The following is a 19047-nucleotide window of genomic DNA, read 5'->3' as shown; positions in this document are numbered from 1 at the left end:
GAAGAGTCAAGACAATCTTGAAGAACAAAGTAGGAGAACTTTCCATATCAGACATTGAAACATATTATAAAACTATAGTAATTGAGATGGTACAGTATTGGCACAGATAAATAGAACATAACACAGAAATAAACCCACATATTTGGAAACTTAATTTTTTGCAGATTTGGCACAGCACATCATTGTGGAACAGAAAGACTATTCAATAAACGTTGCTGAGACAACTGTAGATCTACATGGGGAAAATGGAATTAAATCTCAATCATACCATATACAAAAATCAATTCCAGGTAGATTAAAATACTTAAATGTAAAAGGCAAAACTATAACACCCTCAGAAGACAACATAGAGAATATTTTATGACATTGGGATAGGTAATAATTTTTCTAAATAAGATGTGAAAAGCAAAAAAAAAACAAAACTATAAAGTTTCCCATAAAGGGAAAAATGGATAAAATCAACTACATTATAATTAAGAACGTCTCACTAGAGAGTAGGAAGTAAGCCTCAACCGGAGAGGACATATTTATAACACATAAAACTGGAAAAAAAAATCCATGATATATAAAGAACATCTGTGAATCACTTTTTTAATGGGCAAAGAACACAAAAGTCCATTTCACAAAAGAGGACTCACAAATGATCTATAAACATGTGAAAATTATAATTAGTCAGGGAGAAGAAAATTAAACCACAGTGAAATTACCATATCATACTACCAATGTCAAGAGTTAAATGTCAGTCAATACCAAGAGTTGGCAAGGATGGGGGCAACAGCACCTCTCATCCACTCCTGGTAGAGCTTTAAATTGGTGAAATCACTTCAGAAAACACTCGTTACCTAGTGAAGTTGCACATCCTAAACCCTAACAATTGCACTCCCAGCTATATGCCCTGAAGAAACTCATGTACATGTGCAGCAAGATATATGTCCAAGATTGGATTTCTAAAATGGAGATGTAGTTGTAATACAACAGAGCAGAGGAAATGAACTGACTACAACTACATGCATCCAGCAGACGAACCTGAAAACCATTTTGTTGAGTGAAAGAAGCCAAATTGGAAGACGCACTGTATGTTTCCATTTATATACATTCACAAACAGGTAAGACTGAACAATATATTGTCTAGGAATATGTGCACAGCTGATAATTACAAGGAAAAGGAAGGAACTTATTAGCGTGGATTTGTGGTTTCATCTGGGGAAGGGAAGGGAGTGCAATGAGGAGCACCTGCAGGCTTCTAAGGTGTGTTTGTTCTTGTTAAGCTGAATGGTGGGTAAAAGAGAGTTAATTATATTTTTAACAGGCTATGAAAGCTTTACACAGGCTCTTGTACGTATGATATACTTCACAATAAAATGTATTTTAAAGGAAATATGAGAAAGCTAAATTCTTATTTTTCATAGTGAGAAATCAATAGAAAATGCCTAAAACTGAACAAAGCAAGAGGTAGCAATATAAACACTGTATCTAGGTTTATGGATGTGAATGTCAAGGCTAAAAGAATTCAGTTTGGTTGTTGCTGGAGAGCAAGACATGGAAAGAAGGAATGGGGAGCAGGACTCGGCTGCTTTTTATAACAAGTCTTGTAGACTTGTTGGACTCATTAAACGATGTGCCTGCCGTATAATTAATTTAAATAAAAGTGAAGTTTAAAAAGTGGCGTCTGATACCTAGGATAGTCAAATGCATGGAGACAGAAGGTAGAGTGGTGGTTTCTGGGGGCTGGTGAGGGAATGGGGTCATGGAGGGTTAGTGTTTAATGGGTACAGAGTTTCAATTGGGGAAGACGAAAAGATATGGAAATGGATGGTGCTGATGGGTGCACAACAATGTGAATTTCCTCAACGCTACTCAACTGTACACTTAAAAATTATTAAAGTGGTAAATTTTATGTTATGTATATTTTACCACACACAAAAAATTAAAGCTCAAAAAAAAAGAGAGTTGGGCTTCCCTGGTGGCGCAGTGGTTGAGAGTCCGCCTGCCGATGCAGGGGACACGGGTTCGTGCCCCGGTCCAGGAAGATCCCACATGCCGTGGAGTGGCTGGGCCCGTGAGCCATGGCCGCTGAGCCTGCGCGTCCGGAGCCTGTGCTCCACAACGGGAGAGGCCACAACAGTGAGAGGCCCGTGTACCGCAAAAAAAAAAAAAAAAAAGAGAGTGGAATTTGAGCTAAGTCAGAGAAAGTATGAAGGAGTTAACCATCTGAGGCAGGGTGACGAGGTTCCAGGAAATCTGATTCTTGCCCTGAATCCTTTCTTCATTAAAGGTATTAATTCCCACTTCTGGTTGGAGACCTCCCTAACAGTCTCCAGAGATCACATGAGGTGCTCTAATATTTGCAAATAAAACTCCCAAACTAAATTATGTTTAATTTCCAGAAGTCCACTTTGGGTGCTTAATGGAAATGAATATATCAAATGTAATATTAAAAAACAGGAGTATCATCATTCACACTGCAAAAGGATTCTTTGACTAACAAGAGGATTTACTACAGTTTCTTAACATTCCTCCCTCGGGACACTCAAAATGTGATTTAATTAACACAAAACAGGCTTATCCCACCTTCCAGAAATATGCCGAACAGGTGCTTTCAAAGGAAATTGAGAACTGAAAATCCAAGAAAACAATGACCCACCAAAAGGTGGGTTAATGCTGCTCTAGACTAGTTTCTAAATCAACTTCATCATTGAAAAGTCCCACACTGGGGTCATTCCAGCAAGGGAAGCTGTAGCTGACCGACCATATCTCCATCACATCTCATGCTTCCCCCTATCATCACACACCATATAAATTCTAATTCTTCACAAGCATCGGTCTAACACGAAACAAGCTCATCGTGGGCTAGGGCTGTGTCACATTCATCTGTGTGACCCAAGAAACCCTGCATACAGCCCAGGCACTGCCCAGGACCTACTTATTGATGATCTGTTGATTCACTCATTCTGCTAACTGCCCAAAGCCTAGGGGAACAAACCTTGCTTCCTAGGCCTTTGCCCTTGCCTGTTCCACCAGCTCTGCATCCACCAGCTCAGAGCTCCTAAATCTTTGCTCTGTCCTGCTTCCCACTTTTAGTTACTGGACCCCTTTCTCACCACCCACAGTCAGAGACCTCACATGGTATCATACTTAAATGCAACCCTCCAGTACCAGGGTCTTGCTTTCCCCTCCCCCAGAACTGGCGTCCACCCCCAAACCTAGGCCCAGCAGTTGATGACAGACTCTTGGGCCACCCTCTGCCACATGGATGCCTTTGCTTGGACACCCAGCTGGCCTCCTCTCTATTGCAGCACACCCACCCTCTTCCTCACTGGTCCAGCCACCTACCCGGGAGACCCCAGCTCCAGTCCACCTCCACCCAGTCCCTAAAGGGGAGAGGGTTTGCCCAGTGACATTCCCTGGCCCTCAGCCCACAGCTCTCACCCCACTGTGGCTGAGGGACTGGCCATACCAGGACCACCCAGCCAATGATGATCAGGTGCCCCAGACCACAGGCCAAGAGCCTGCTCCCAGTGAGGCAGAGAGGGTTGGCAGCCACCACCCAAGAAGCCACTTCCTACTTTTTGGAGGAAGGGCACCTGCAGGCCAAGGGGTGCAGCTGCAGCCAGGGGCCAGCCCCTGGTGCTGGGGAGCCATGCATACAGCCCTATGAGGAGCTGGTGAAGTCTCTACTGTGTGGAGGAAACGCAAAGGTGGCCAGACACTTTTCCTGTCTGTGGGCCAGCAAACGCTTTCTGGAAAGGACTAAATAGTAAATATTTTAGTCTTTGGGGGGCCCATGAGGCAATATACAGCAAGTATTCTCACTGTATAGTCTTTCTTATATTTAAAAATATAAAGAGCTTTTGGGCTGTACAAAAATAAGTGGATCTAGATTTAGCCTGCAGGCTGTAGTTTGCCCACCCCTGTCTAGTTGAAGAGGCAGGCATTCATTTATGAGACTATTGGAAACTATTAGAAAGCTCAAGGGAAATCAGAGACCAGAGTTAGAAGCATTCTTCAATCAAAGCCAATGATCTCCAAAGTGAGGCATTTGCTCTTACCGGGGAGAGAGGAAGAAATTAATAAGACTTCTAGTGTATATATTTTTTTAATTAATTAATTAATTAATTAATGTATTTATTTTTGGCTGTGTTGGGTCTTCATTGCTGCGTGTGGGCTTTCTCTAGTTGTAGCGAGCGGGGACTACTCTTCATTGCGGTTCGTGGGCTTCTCATTGTGGGGGCTTATCTTGTTGCGGAGCACAGGCTCTAGGCACGCGGGCTTCAGTAGTTGTGGCGCACGGGCTTAGCTGCTCCGCGGCATGTGGGATCTTCCCATACCAGGGCTCAAACCCGTGTCCCCTGCACTGGCAGGCATATTCTTAACCACTGTGCCACAAGGGAAGTCCCTCTACTGTATATTTTTATCTCATCCTTTTTTATTTCAATTTTTGTTTGTGTTTTATTAAATACATGACATAAGTACAATGGTATTTATACAGAATTTATAAATACATAATTACATATGTTGGGTGTGACATGCTAAAAACTTTTTAATTGTAGGAGGGCAGGATGAAAAAAATCTGAAGAATGCTGGCCTAATGATCTGGCACAAATTTTGAAGTCTCATACTGTCATGACTTTGTTTCTATAAGTACCTCTTCTCTTACATAGCATTGGGTGGCAAAATCTGATTTTTTAAAATTAAAACTTATTTAAATCAATGTTGACAGATACTGGAGGATTTCCCTATCTTTGAAATCAATGTATTATGGTGGTGGGGGGGTACTATTTGAGCACTACTATGAGCAAGGTTATGCCTTTAGAATCTGATGTCTGATTGAGATTTTGAATCCTTGCTGCTCCCTTTTGTCATGTGGCGTCAGAACAGTCTTCCCCCATCACAGGCCTTTGCGATCAAGAATTTTAAGACTACTGCTGGGTCCATGTTTACTTCAGGCTCTCCTTGACTTAATTACATAGTAACACTTCTTGTATGTGCTGAACTCAGCCTCTGTACAACAGCAGACTTTTGTGCAACAGAAGACAGCAACTGGGGGGATGGGGTGTTGCCTGCCAATTTAGCTCCTCACCTTACTTGATTTCATCTAAACAGAGTTGTTTGCACATTTTGCCCAGATTTTGTAAAAATTAGTGGAAAATGGAAAACTGAAATTTTTAGTGCCAATTTTTAAACCGTTGAGATAAACTTGATGTAACTGAGATAAAGATGGAAAATAAACATTCTGGAAACAAATAGCCTCACTCAGACATGCATTGGAGTAACCTAGGTAACTAGGTATTGATTTGGACAGGAAAAGATTAAAACTATAAAAGATGTTGTCAAGAATTCTGAAAGGTCAAAATTTTTACCCTGACTTCAAGTTAATAAGTTGGCTTGCCACCATTTCCTGGATGCCAGCAGAAGACACAAAACCCTGGGTCACAGACAAAGAACTTCATTACTCATGGCAATATCAGCATTTGTGTCAGTTCTCTGAGTCCCATTTTCCACAAAGAGGGTCAGGTGACACCTGCCCAGGCAGTAGGTTGAATTATAGGAGAGGAATACTGAGTGTAGGGAACCTTAAAGCTTCTATGATTTCTATTCTTTAAAAAATTTTTTTTTTTTTTTTGCCATGCCGCGGCTTGCGGTATCTTAGTTCTCCAACCAGTGATCGATCCCATGCCCTTGGCAGTGAGAGTGTGGAGTCCTAACCACTGGACTGACAGGGAATTCACAAGATTTTTTTTATGGCCCAGAATATGGTCTATCTTAGTGAAAGTCCGTGAGTGCTTGGGAAGAATGTGTATGCCACTGTTGTTGGATGGAGTGTTCCATAAATGTCAATTAGATCAAATCAATTGATGGTGCTGTTCAGGTCAACTATATTCTCTCTGATTTTCTGCCTGGTTGACCTAAAAATTACTGAAAAAAGGATGTTGACATTTCCAACCAGATAGCAGATTTGTCTGTTTCTCCTTGCAGTTCTATCAGTTTTTGCCTCATGAATTTTTTTTGTTTTTGCGGTACGCGGGCCTCTCACTGTTGTGGCCTCTCCCGTTGCGGAGCACAGGCTCTGGACGCACAGGATCAGTGGCCATGGCTCACGGGCCCAGCCGCTCCGCAGCATGTGGGATCTTCCCAGACCGGGACACGAACCCGTGTCCCCTGCATTGGTAGGTGGACTCTCAACCACTGCGCCACCAGGGAAGCCCTGCCTCATGAATTTTAACACTCTGTTGTTAGGTGCAAACATGCTAAGAACTGTTATATATTCTTGGAAAATTAAATCCTTTATTGTTATATAATGCCCCTCTTTATCCCTGATAAGTTTCCTTTTTCTGAAGTCTGCTTTGTCTGAAATTAAGACAGCTACTACAACTTTCTTTTGATTAGTGTTAGCGTGGAATAGCTTTCTTCATCATTTCACTTTTAATATATGTGAACCTTTATATTTAAAGTGGGTTTCTTGTAGACGACTTAATAGTTGGGTCTTCTTTATCCAGTCTGACAATCTCGGTCTTTTAATTGGTGTATTAGACCATTCACATTTAAATTTATTACTGATATAGTTGGAGTAATAGCTACCATGTTTGTAACTGTTTTCTATTTATTATACTTGTTTTTGTTTCTTTTGTTCCCCTCTTTACCTGCCTTCTCTGGTTTTAATTGAACATTTCAAAGAATTCCACTTTATCTTCTCCCTTGGCATATCAAGTATGCTTCTTTTAAAAATTATTTTAGTAGTTGCCCTAGAATTTGCAATGTACACTTTTAACTAATCTATGTCTGCCTTCAAACAACACTACTTCACATGTGGTGTGGGTACTTTAGAACAGGTGTCCCCAACCCCCGGGCCACGGACCAGTATTGGTCTGTGGCCTGTTAGGAACTGGGCCACACATCAGGAGGTGAGCAGCAGGCGAGTGAGCGAAGCTTCATCTGTATTTACAGCCGCTCCCCATCTCTTGCCTTACCACCTGAGCTCTGCCTCCTGTCAGCATTATGGTGAGTTTTATAATTATTTCGTTATGTATTACAACGTAATAATAATAGACATAAAGTGCATAATAAATGTAATGTGCTTGAATCATCCCAAAACCATCCCCCCACCACCCCGGTCCATGAAAAAATTGTCTTCCATGAAACCGGTCCCTGGTGCCAAAAAGGTTGGGGACCACTGCTTTAGAACATTCCCAGTTTCTTCCTCTTACCCCTTATAACATTGCTGAAATACAGTATATTTCACTTATCCATAAACAGTAATCTCATTGTTACCATTTTTAAAGAGTTATCTTCTAGATCAATTAAGAAAAAAATTAAATATTTTATTTTACCTTCATTTATTCCTTCCCCTTTCCTTTCTTTATGTAGATACAAATTTTTGACCTATTTCATTTTCCTACTCCCTGAAAAACGTTTTTTAATATTTCTTGCAGAATTCAAAATCCGAATTCCCTCAGATTTTGTTTGTCTGGGAAAGTATTTCTTCTTCACTCTGTTTTAATGTTGATATTTATTTATTATTATATTTTATTATATAAGTTTCAGGTGTACAGCATCATAATTCAACATCTGTATACACTACAAAATGATTATCACAAGTCTAGTTACCATTCATCACCATACAGTTGACCCCCTACCCTCTATTTCACCCACCTCTCAACCCCCTTCCCCTCTGGTAACCACTAATTTGACCTCTGTATCTATGAGTTTGTTTTTAGTTTTCTTTGTTTGTTCACTTGTTTTGTTTTTTTAGATTCAATATGAGTGAAATCATATGGTATTTATCTTTCTCTGAGTTAATTCACTTATTTCATAATACCTTCATGATCCATCTATGTTGTTGTAAATGATAGGATTTCATTCTTTTTTATGCCTGAGTGTATTCCATTTGGTATATACACCACATCTTCTTTATCCATTCATCCATCAGTGGACACTTAGGTCGTTTCCATATCTTGGCTCTTGTAAATAATGTTGTAATGAACATATGGGTGTGTATATCTTTTTGAATTAATGTTTTCATGTTCTTTGGATAAATACCCAGAAGTGAAATAGCTGGGTCAATGGTAGTCCTAGCCTTAATTTTTTGAGAACCCTCAATATTGTTTTCCATGGTGGCTGCACCAATTTATAACAGCACCAACTGTGTATGAGGAATCCCTTTTCTCCACATCTTCTGCAACATTGTTGTTTCTTGTCTTTTCAGTAATAGTCATTCTAACAGGTGGGAGGTGATCTCTCATTGTGGTTTTGATTTGCATTTCCCTAATAATTAGTAATGTTGAACATGTATTCATGTGCCTGTTGGCCATTTGTATGTCTTCTTTGGAAAAATGTCGATTCAGGTCCTCTGCCAACTTTTTAATCAAAGTTGTTTGTTTTTTGTCGAATTATATGAGTTCTTTATATATTTTGGATATTAGTCCCTTATCAGATATATGATTTGCAAATATCTTCTCCCATTCAATAGACTGCCTTTTCATTTTGATGATGGTTTCCTTCGCTATACAGAAGCTTTTTAGTTTGATATAGTCCTATTTGTTTATTTTTGCTTTTGTTTCCCTTGCCTTTGGAGTCAGATCCACAGAACGTCACTAAGACGTCACTAGATGTCAATGAGGTTACCACCTATGTCTTCTTCTAGAAATTTTGTGGTTTTCGGTCTTACATTCAATGCTTTAATCCATTTTGAGTCAATTTTTGTGTATGGTGTAAGATAGTGGTCTAGTTTCATTTTGCTGCATGTGGCTATCCAGTTTTCCCAACACTATTTATTGAAGAGACTATCCTTTTTCCATTGTATGTTCTTTGCTCCTTTGTCATAAATTGTCCTTATACATATAGGTTTATTTCTGAACTCTCAATTCTGTTCCATTGATCTGCGTATCTGTTTTTGCCAGTACCATATTGTTTTGATTACTATATCTCTGTAGTATAGTTTGGTATCAGGGAGCATGACACCTCCAGCTATGTTCTTCTCTCTCAAGACTGTTTTGCCTATTTGAGTCTCCTTCAGTCTCAAGGGATAATCTCACTGGGTAGGAATTCTAGGTTTGTGTATTTTTCTTCAAAACTTTAAATATTTCATTCCACTCTCTTCTTGCTTTCACAGTTTCTGACAAGAAGTCCACTGTAATTCTTATGCTTGTTTCTCTATAAGTAGTAATTTCCCCCCCGCTCGCTTTCAAGATTTTCTCTTTGTCTTTATTTTTCTGCAGTTTGAATACGATGATTATTTTATTATACTGAACAGTAAACAAATCTTTCCTTCACAGGGAACATTATCTCTGTCTTCCAAAGCTATTTATTGTTCTAACAGCCTTGAAAAGATAATCTGGATGTGCAGAAACATAGAGATCCATGGAGAATTTATCCATGTGTAAAACACTGTGAAAATGGCACTGGAAATTGGGTTCAAAACAGTGTCCTCAGGGGGAATTCCCTGGTGGTCCAGTGGTTGGGACTCGGTGCTTTCACTGCTGTGGGCCTGGGTTCAATCCCTTGTCAGGGAACTAAGATCCCGCAAGTCACCTGGCACAGACCAAAAAAAAGTGTCCTCAGCCTTGGTTGTCCATTAGTATCACCTGAGCAGATCTTTACAAACCGATGTCCACAGATTCTGTTTTAATTGGTCTGGGATGGAACCTAAGCATCAGTAGTTTGCAAAAGCCCCCAGGTGATTCTAACATATAGCCAGGGTGGAGAACACCTGTCTAAAAGATGATGAGGTGAGGTGTAATTAGTAAATATATTTTTAGCTCAGTGTTTCCCACAGTTTGCTGGGCATGTGAGTTACCTGAGAATCATGTTCAATGCAGGTTCTGATTCAGTAGGTCTGAAGTGGAGCCAGAGATTCTGTTTCTGACAAGCTCCCTGGTATTGCCTGATGCTGTCATTTGACTTTGAGTAGAAAGGTTTGGGCTCACTGGTAATACACTAATTATAATCTGTGTCTACTGCTAAAATTTCATAAACATACATGTTCAGGAATTTATCATATATGAAGGGAGAAGGCAGCCTGACTCTGGAAGATGGTTTTGCAATAGAGTGAGGCCTTTTGGTTCCTGGGACCACAGAAATACCTTGGGTGTTGAGATCTTGAGAAATTTGACAGACACTTCAGGGTGTTAAAAAAAACAGATTTAGAACACAGGGCCATTAAATCCTAAGCAACAACTTTACTCTGAACCTTACATTGCTCAAATATTGATGATGGTAATAGTTGAGGACGGGTCCACAAATTTGGATCCAAGTGTCAGAGAAATAAAAAGTAAAATCCTGATATTACTAGAGCAAACATTCCATCAAGTTTGGGCAACTCAGGGAAAAATTGATCAATGTGTTATTATTTCTCCTTCTATTGGGAGTAAGGGAAATCACCTCTGGACTGCCTCCTCTCAATCTTTTGGTTTAATTTCTAAAGGTTATGATACCATTGGCCTCTGAGACCACAGAGCTGGCACCTATATCCCTCCACCACCCTGCAGCCCTGGCAAAGAGTAGGAGGGAAACACCCTCTTCCAGGGCCAGTGCTATTCATCATCAGGCCTTCTCCAGCCTAGCAATTTGTCCACTTTCCAGCTTGAACAAATATCTTTCTGGCTACATGAGTCCCTCATTTGTTTTCCTGAGTAAACGGAAGGCTCCTAGACCTGCTGCCAGGCACTATGGAGCCTGGAGGACATAAAGAAACATGCCTGTAAGATATTTATCCTATTGATGGCCCTGGGGCAGGAGAGAGAGAGGGAGATCTGGGGTCTGCTTCTTTGACATGCCTCCTTAACAAGTTAATACCTGTTCAACCACCAGCTGCCTCTAGAAGCATTTAGAAATACCACTTCACAATGATGAGATAGGTCACCCTTCCTCTCCCATTGGGCCTGACGTCTCTGAGTTTTCTAATACAGATTTGCTGAAATGAGAGCAGGTCTTTGCTTTCCCTGACCTCTGTGCTTCTTACATCCATCAGAAAAGAACAATACTATAGCAAGGTACTCAGGGCTGAGGAAGGAAGACTGCCTCAGCCAGTTAGCTAAGTATATCAGCTGACTCTGCTGCAGGTGTCACCAATTTGTGCTTAGGTACTGTGGACCCAAAATAAATAAAACCTTGGCTCTGCCCTTGAGGGAATTATAAGCCCACAATCTGGGTTAATGATTTTCTAAGGTTAGGCCAAGTTGTTTAAATACTCAAACAGAATATATCTACCTCCTTGTTGAGAGCAGTGGGCATTTTGTCATCAAGGTTTCAAGAGGCTAAAGTTAAAGATGGGAGTAGGTGGTTCTATAGGTTATCTAATCTCTAAGGGCATGAAGTCCCTAGTGGATGGATATAGTGTTTTTGGTCCATTTCAGATGTTTCTTAATAATTAAAATATTGTCTCTTGATGACAATGTTGGGTGCAGGCACAGGGGGCAGACCCATGGGAACCACACAATGTCCCTCAATTGTGGTCATCATCAGCCAGCAATGGCAGCCAGAGAGGGAGGCCTGGCTCCTGTTTCTTCCCTAAATTCCCTCTCATCACTGCAAATCTGGAAACTCAAAGATTTCAGGGGTCAGGCAGATAATACAGGGCTGTGAGACCAAAGGAATTGGAGGAACTCTGTGCATTTTAAAAGCATTCAAATTGCTTTCTCAGCAACAATCTCTAGAGCTGGCCTTGAGAATCTGCTTCACCATTTCCATCTGTCTATGTTTGGACATGTTACTTCACCTCTTTAATTCTTTGACTCCTCATCAGCAAATAGAGATAATAATACCCATCCTGCACATATCCCCAGGTGGTTGTGATAATTTAATTATCCAATATCTATAGAAGCATTTTAAAACTATAAATCATTACAAAAATGCAAGCAACTTAAACAATATCAAGTCTTCCTTATCTCTAAAGGTTTAATTTATGCTCTGTTTCTCTTAGAACTTAGGGACATACATTCCTATCTACTTTCCAGAATTCCACTGATAATATTTGTTGGAAAAAGTACTCTTTTTCTGCTGCCCTAACTTGTTGAGAGCATGGTTTATGCGATTGTTAACTTGCTGCCCTACAGCAAATCAAATCGACAAATATTTACTAGCTGCTGAGCTCAGCTTTGTAGGAAATACAAAAACTATGAGATTCTCTTTCTGCATTAAAAGAGCAAATTGCCCAGCTGCACCATGGTACCCATATATTCTAAGGAGGAAAAAACTGCCTTTGCTCTCTGGATGCCCCCAGTACACCTGGAGCTTTACTTCAAATACAAGAAACAGCTGGTGTTCATGATTTAAGGCTCAATACAAATAGTAGGGAGAATTTATTTTACAAGCTGTCTAGTTTGGCAAAATTCCAGAATTCATCAAATAGAAAGATAAAGATGATGGTAATAATGATAAAAATGATTCTTCAAATGGCCGTCATCAAAAAATCTACAAAAACTAAATGCTGGAGGGGGTGTGGAGAAAAGGGAACTCTCTTGGACTGTTGGTGGGAATGTAAATTGATACAGCCACTAGGGAGAACAGTATGGAGGTTCCTTAAAAAACTAAAAATAGAACTACCATATGACCTAGCAATCCCACTACTGGGCATATACCCTGAGAAAACCATAATTCAAAAAGATACATGTACCACAATGTTCATTGTGGCACTACTTACAATAGCCAGGACATAGAAGCAACCTAAACATCCATCGATAGATGAATGGATAAAGAAGATGTGGCAAATATATACAATAGAATATTACTCAGCCATAAAAAGGAATGAAATTGAGTTATTTGTGATGAGGTAGATGGACTTAGAGTCTGTCATACAGAGTGAAGTAAGTCAGAAGAAGAAAAACAAATACCATATGCTAACATACATATATGGAATCTAAAAAATGGTACCAATGAACCTGGTCGCAGGGCAGGAATAAAGACGCAGACGTAGAAAACGGACTTGAGGACTCGGGGTGGGGGGAAGGGGAAGCTGGGACAAAGTGAGAGAGTAGTAGCATTGACATATATACACGACCAAATGTCAAATAGATAGCTAGTGGGAAGCTGCTGCATAGCACAAGGAGATCAGCTTAATGCTTTGTGACAACCTAGAGGGGCGGGATAGGGAGGGTGGGAGGGAGGCTCAAGAGGGAGGGGATATGGCGATATATTTATACTTATAACTGATTCACTTTGTTGTACAGCACAAACTAATACAACATTGTAAAGTGATTACACTCCAATAAAGATATTAAAAAAATTCTTTTAAATATTCTTCATAGCTATTCTTAAGATAGTCACATAAAAGAAGTGCAATCTACATAGGACCGTCCAAAACTGGAACATACCCTCAACTTCACCCAAAATAGACTTATAGCAGTCAGGGCCTTCCCAGCACCTGTAGAAATCAATGGTGACCCTATACACTTGACATAGTTGTGCTTGGAAGCTGGACCTTTGAAGGTTTCAGGCCAGGTTCCTTTGATTAATCCAGTAAAAGGGCATCAATATTTGTTTAACATAGGAAAGCTCCCAAAGAACCCCAATATTTCAAAACCCAAATGATACTCAAAATGACAACATCCAACTAGTGCTTTTCTGTGAACTGTTGAGATCTTTAAGTCTCAAGATAAGTCTAAAGAAAATAAGTCTTCTATGGGACGTCCCTGGCGGTCCAATGGCTAAGACTCTGTGCTTGTAATGCAGGGGGCACGGGTTTGATCCCTGGTTAGGGAACTAAGATCCCACATGCTACACAGCATGGCCAAAATAAAATAAGGCTTCTAATAAGGGAAAAAGCCAATGTCCTCATTCATAAATGAATTTTCACCACTTGGTGAGAATAATAATTCAAGCTAACACATACTGAGTACTTCTACTTCCAGGTAAGGTGCTGAGGACTTTAATACATTAGCTTACTGAATTCTCTTGATAAGCTATTGTAAATATAGTCACTATTCTCATCTTAAAGATAAGGAAACTAGGGCTCCCAGAGGTTACATCATGGCCCAAGGTCACATGGCTGAGTTGGGCTATTCGACTGCCCCTCACCATGTGTAACCCAGACAGAAGTGGATGTGGTCTACCTTTCAGTCCCCAGGTGGCTGCAGTTCAGTGAGTGGCTCTGGTTTCAAGTAGGCAGCACATGGATGACAGCTAATCCCATCCACAGCCATGGACAGTATCCCTCACCCTACCAGTTACTTCACAGAAGGTCTTCTTTTTGTCCCCAATAGGACTGGGTGTAAGACCTGGAAATGGCTCAGCAAGCCCCCTCCCCAGTACTTCGAAAAAGAGAATCTAAAATACTTTTTTCCATTATCAATGGATTATCCCTTTTCCATCCTATTTAGTGTCCTTAATAGTGGAAAATTCCATGGAGACTGATTTGATGAGGTATAAGAGCCTTTCTAAATGAAATGTGTTTCAGAAATTTAACTTGTGTCCATGAATGTTTATGACTTAGATCTTCTCTTTTTCAGTGGGGTCTTCATTTAGAGGACAGAAGATATTATTTGTCTTGGGCAAGAGAAACCTATTGCTCTTGAGATTTTCCACCTGTAAAATGTGGATAAAAACATTTAGCCCACATTTTCCACGTGGTTTTAGGGAGTATAAAAAGAACGCAAAAACGAGAGGTAAGAAGACTTTTACAATACAAGCCAGATGCCATCTTCTCTAACATTTCCAATCTAGAGGCCCCACCACCACCCATCACTCTCCTGACAGCAACCAATTTTCTTTTATTTATAGCAGCTCTCATTACCCAAATTAAAAATTTTAATTTAATTGTTTACTTGAGAACTTTCTGTGTCTCCAACTACAATGAAATTCCATGCAAGAAAGGATTTTGTCTCCTTGTTTGTCACTGCATTGCCAGCACCTAAAACCGCCCCTGGCAGACATTAGACTCTCAATAAATGCATGTTGAATAGTAAAACCTTTTTGTAAAAAAATCTATATCTTTGTTAACATTTTTTAAAATGGGATTTCAGGTCCATAGAAATAGATTAAGTATAATCCTTGGTTAATGGCACGACTTCTTTGGTTATTTATTTAGCTGTTGAATTAGGTTTTTTCCCTGAAAAAAAAAAAAAGAAACATAACCTAAAACAAAAGCTAAGGTCCTTCATTTCACCATAGGGCCTTGACCCTTATCTCATCTCCGAGCCTCTCCCCATCTCAGGTAACCATCATTCAGAATCCCAGGTTCTCCATTTCCCTAGAAGTAGAGCCTGAGATGGGATTCTTGCTTAGGTGATTTATTGAGGGAGTTCTCAGAAGAAGGGGAGTTTGGGAAGCAGGGAGGGACAGGGGGAAAAAAAGCTAAGCAAGGATGAGGAATCTGCTGGAGGCTGGATTCAGAGCTCTCAAGCATACACTGAACCACAGCATTGAATCTACCTTGAAGTAAAAGACTAGCTGTTTGTACCCCGAGTCAGGCAGTCATTGGCTGACATGTGGGGAGGTGATAAAGAGAAAGCAGGTGCATGGCTTCCTGGGTAAGGCAGGCCCCATTTGGCTAAGGACAATTCTCCAGAGAGGATGGGGCCTTGAGCTGTTGATAGCCAACACTCCTAGCAGCTGGGGATGAGTGCACTTGACTGGGAAAAGGGGTCTGAGCATGCCTACTATACCTTGCTTCCCTTCCCCCAACCCTTTTTACTGAGTTATAGCTGATTCACAATATTATATGTTTTAGGTGTACAACAAAGTGATTCATAATTTTTAAAGATTATACTCCATTTATATTTATTATAAAATATTGGCTATATTCCCTGTGCTGCACAATATATCCTTGTAGCTCATTTATTTTATACATAGTAGTTTGTACCTCTTAATCCCCTACCCCTATCTTGTCCCTTCCCTCTTCCCTCTCCCCACTGTTAACCACTGGTTTGTTCTCTACATCTGTGAGTCTGTTCTTTTTTGTTATATTCACTAGTTTGTTTTATTTTTCAGATTCCACATATAAGTGATAACATACAGTATTTGTCTTTCTCTGTCTGACTTATTTCACTATTGCATCCCTTTTTTACAGTTTTATCAAATTTTATGCCTTCCTTGTAAGTGTATGTGTATATATAAATTATATATATATATTTTTTTCCCAGTTATTTGGAACTTTCTAGAAAGGAAATCACACTAAATTTTGTTTTGACTGTATTATAATATTTCAGTATGTGAAAATACCATACTTATTCACCCATTCTCCCACTGGTGGACTTTTTTTTTTTTTTTGCGGTATGCGGGCCTCTCACTGTTGTGGCCTCTCCCGTTGCGGAGCACAGGCTCTGGACGCGCAGGCTTAGTGGCCACAGCTCACGGGCCCAGCCGCTCCGCGGCATGTGGGAACTTCCCGGACCGGGGCACGAACCCGCGTCCCCTGCATCGGCAGGCGGACTCTCAACCACTGCGCCACCAGGGAAGTCCCCCACTGGTGGACTTTTAAGTTGTTTTTAGGTTTTGCTATTATGAACAGTGTCGCTGTGAACATTCTCATTTATGTCTCCTGTTGTATACTACAAGAATTTCTTGGGTTTATGCCTGGGGTGGAATAGGTGGATCATAAAGTATGAACTTTAGAAGATAATGCCCAACTATTTTCCAAAGTGATTTTACGAATTCACACACCGACCAATAATGTATAAAAGATCCTATTATCTACCTCCTCTCCAACTTTTTTTTTTAATAGATCTTTATTGGAGTATCATTGCTTCACAATACTGTGTTAGTTTCTGTTGCACAACAAAGCGAATCAACCATATGCATACACATGTCCCCATATCCCCTCCCTCTTGAGCCTCCCTCCCAGCCTCCCTATCCCACCCCTCTAGGTCATCGCAAAGCACCGAGCCGATCTCCCCGTGCTTTGCTGCTGCTTCCCACCAGCCAACTCTTGTACATTCGGTCGTGTATATATGCCGATACTACTCTCACGTCGCCCCAGCTTCACCCTCTCCAACTTTTTGACTTATGTAAATTGAATAAGTATAAAATGGCATTTTGGTCTTGATTTGTACGTCTTCCATCAGTAATCATCTCTTCCTGTTTTTATCAAAATACTTGTTACCTCTTAAGTGAAATGCTTGCTCATATCTGTTGTCCATTTTTCTATCAGATTATTTGTTCTTTTCTTACTGATCTGTAGGAGTTCTTTGCATATCCTCCCTCTGTTGAGTGTATTATGAATGTTGTGACTATCTTCTCCTAGTTTGCAACTTTTCTCTCTTCATGGTGTCTTTTAATTAATAGCTCTTAATTTTATTATAGTCACAGGTATTCTTTTATGGCTTTTTAATGCCTTGCTAATAAATCTTTCTCTTAAGGAATCTAAAGGACAATCTCAATCTTGGGGGTGGGCAGGGGGGTTCCACAAATAGAGCCAGGTTACAGGCAAGTCACTGTCAGGCAAGCATTGCCAGGTCTACTGAGGCATTGTCTGGTCTGAGGCAGCCCTGACTAGCCAGCACAAGCGACCAGCTGGCTGGCAGTTGTGTTCTGGTTATAGAATTGGATGTATCATGCTATTAGAGCTGGATACCATTAAAAATTCTAATCATAGACTGTAATTAACTTTCCTTGCTCTGACGCCCCGCTCACTAAACAACCTTCTGATTATAATTTGGTTTCCCATGTATCTTTGCCTACAGGGAGAGAATGTACTGTTCAGGCTGATGTGAGGATCCAATCCACTAAACAGTTACATGCCATGATGTAAATTAATAAATTCGTATTCTGATTTTATCATCTGCCTCATCTGAGCTTTGTAGGCGTGAGTCAGCATCCCCAAGTCTAATCAATATGGATACAGAGAATATCAAGCCTCTGAGCTGAAAAACTAAGAACTAGACCTAGGACCAGAGCAAAATCACCAAGGTAACATTACCCTGGAGGCCCCTCGGCCTGATGGAGAAGGCCTTCCTACATGTCATGTGATATGGACAGGGATTAAAACTGACTTTTGACATTATAAAGAGCTGCATATTCAAAACCATGGCTTGGTTCCATTCAGGTGAAGGCGAAGAATAGAGGATGATAAGGAGACTCTTATTGAATATTTATTGGCTTATGAGCACACACCAGATGCTGCACAAATCCTAGGCAGAAGGATAAGATTTACAGACATGTTTGAAAAAGGCAAATTAAAAAAAAAAAAGAATAAAGGAAAAAAGCAGATGGTACATGCTAAGGAGGAATGTAGCAAGAGGAGCCTGGCTGATGAATCCTTGCTCCACCTTGGTACTCATGGTCCAGGATGCAAAATAGAAAAAGGCAACTTTAAAGACCAAAAACAAAAACCAGGAGAAGGAAACACAAGGTACACCAGAGAACAAATTGTAATGTGCCAGGGCAGGGAGATTACCCAGGCCAGAGGAGTGATTTAGGACCAATAGGGTGAGAAAAAGATCTCTGAAGTAAGTTCAAAAGGCAAAGTAGAGGGGAGCCCGTTAGGACAGATAGGGATAATTTAGCAATCCTGCTATTAGATCACCACTTCATCCAGGGTTTCTGAGTAAGCAGTACCTATAAAGACACAGATCCCCTTCTGGGATCCCAGTTACACTGAATAATAAAGAGAAGAATGTGATCAGAACTGTAGTATCTGGGAATTTTTGGCCCAGTGATGAGAAGTGATCCTCTACTTTGTATTCAGACTAAGAATAAATAAACAAAAACAGAAAAGGGGGATGACCTATACTGATGACCCTTCAGGATTTATTTTTCAAAGAAAAATATGTTCAAGAAAGGTGAGATATATTGAAGGAAGTTATGTGTCATCTTCGAGACCAATCTAAAAGACAAACATTATCTCCCACAGCACTTCCCTTGGGGCCCCCACCAAAGCAAGATCATGGGTGTGGCTAGATTGGAAGAGGCTACAGAACCATTTCACATGTCCTTTTATTCTAAAAATGAGGTAGAGACAGGCCACCCAGGAAGGGTTGATCCCAAGTGTGGCCTGCCCACCCAGCTATGTGGAAGGAAAGGCATACAAAGGGCTCAGTGAAACAGCAGGACCAAAATACAGCAGGGTGGCAGAAATGCTTCTCTAAGCACACCACCAGAATGCACAAACTTCAAGGA

General features: G+C 40.5%; 1 protein-coding gene across 1 annotated transcript in view; it reads right to left on the bottom strand.

Annotated features, from left to right (window-relative positions):
• CPA5 (carboxypeptidase A5) overlaps positions 1-19047 on the bottom strand; it is a gene marked incomplete at its 3' end in the record, with an annotated part of 50104 nt that overhangs the window by 25446 nt on the left and 5611 nt on the right.

Source organism: Mesoplodon bidens (genome assembly GCF_964165515.1).
Source record: "Mesoplodon bidens genome assembly, chromosome: 9".
NCBI lineage: Eukaryota > Metazoa > Chordata > Mammalia > Artiodactyla > Ziphiidae > Mesoplodon > Mesoplodon bidens.
Note: the sequence above shows the minus strand (reverse complement) of the source record. Positions and strands in the feature narration are given on the sequence as shown.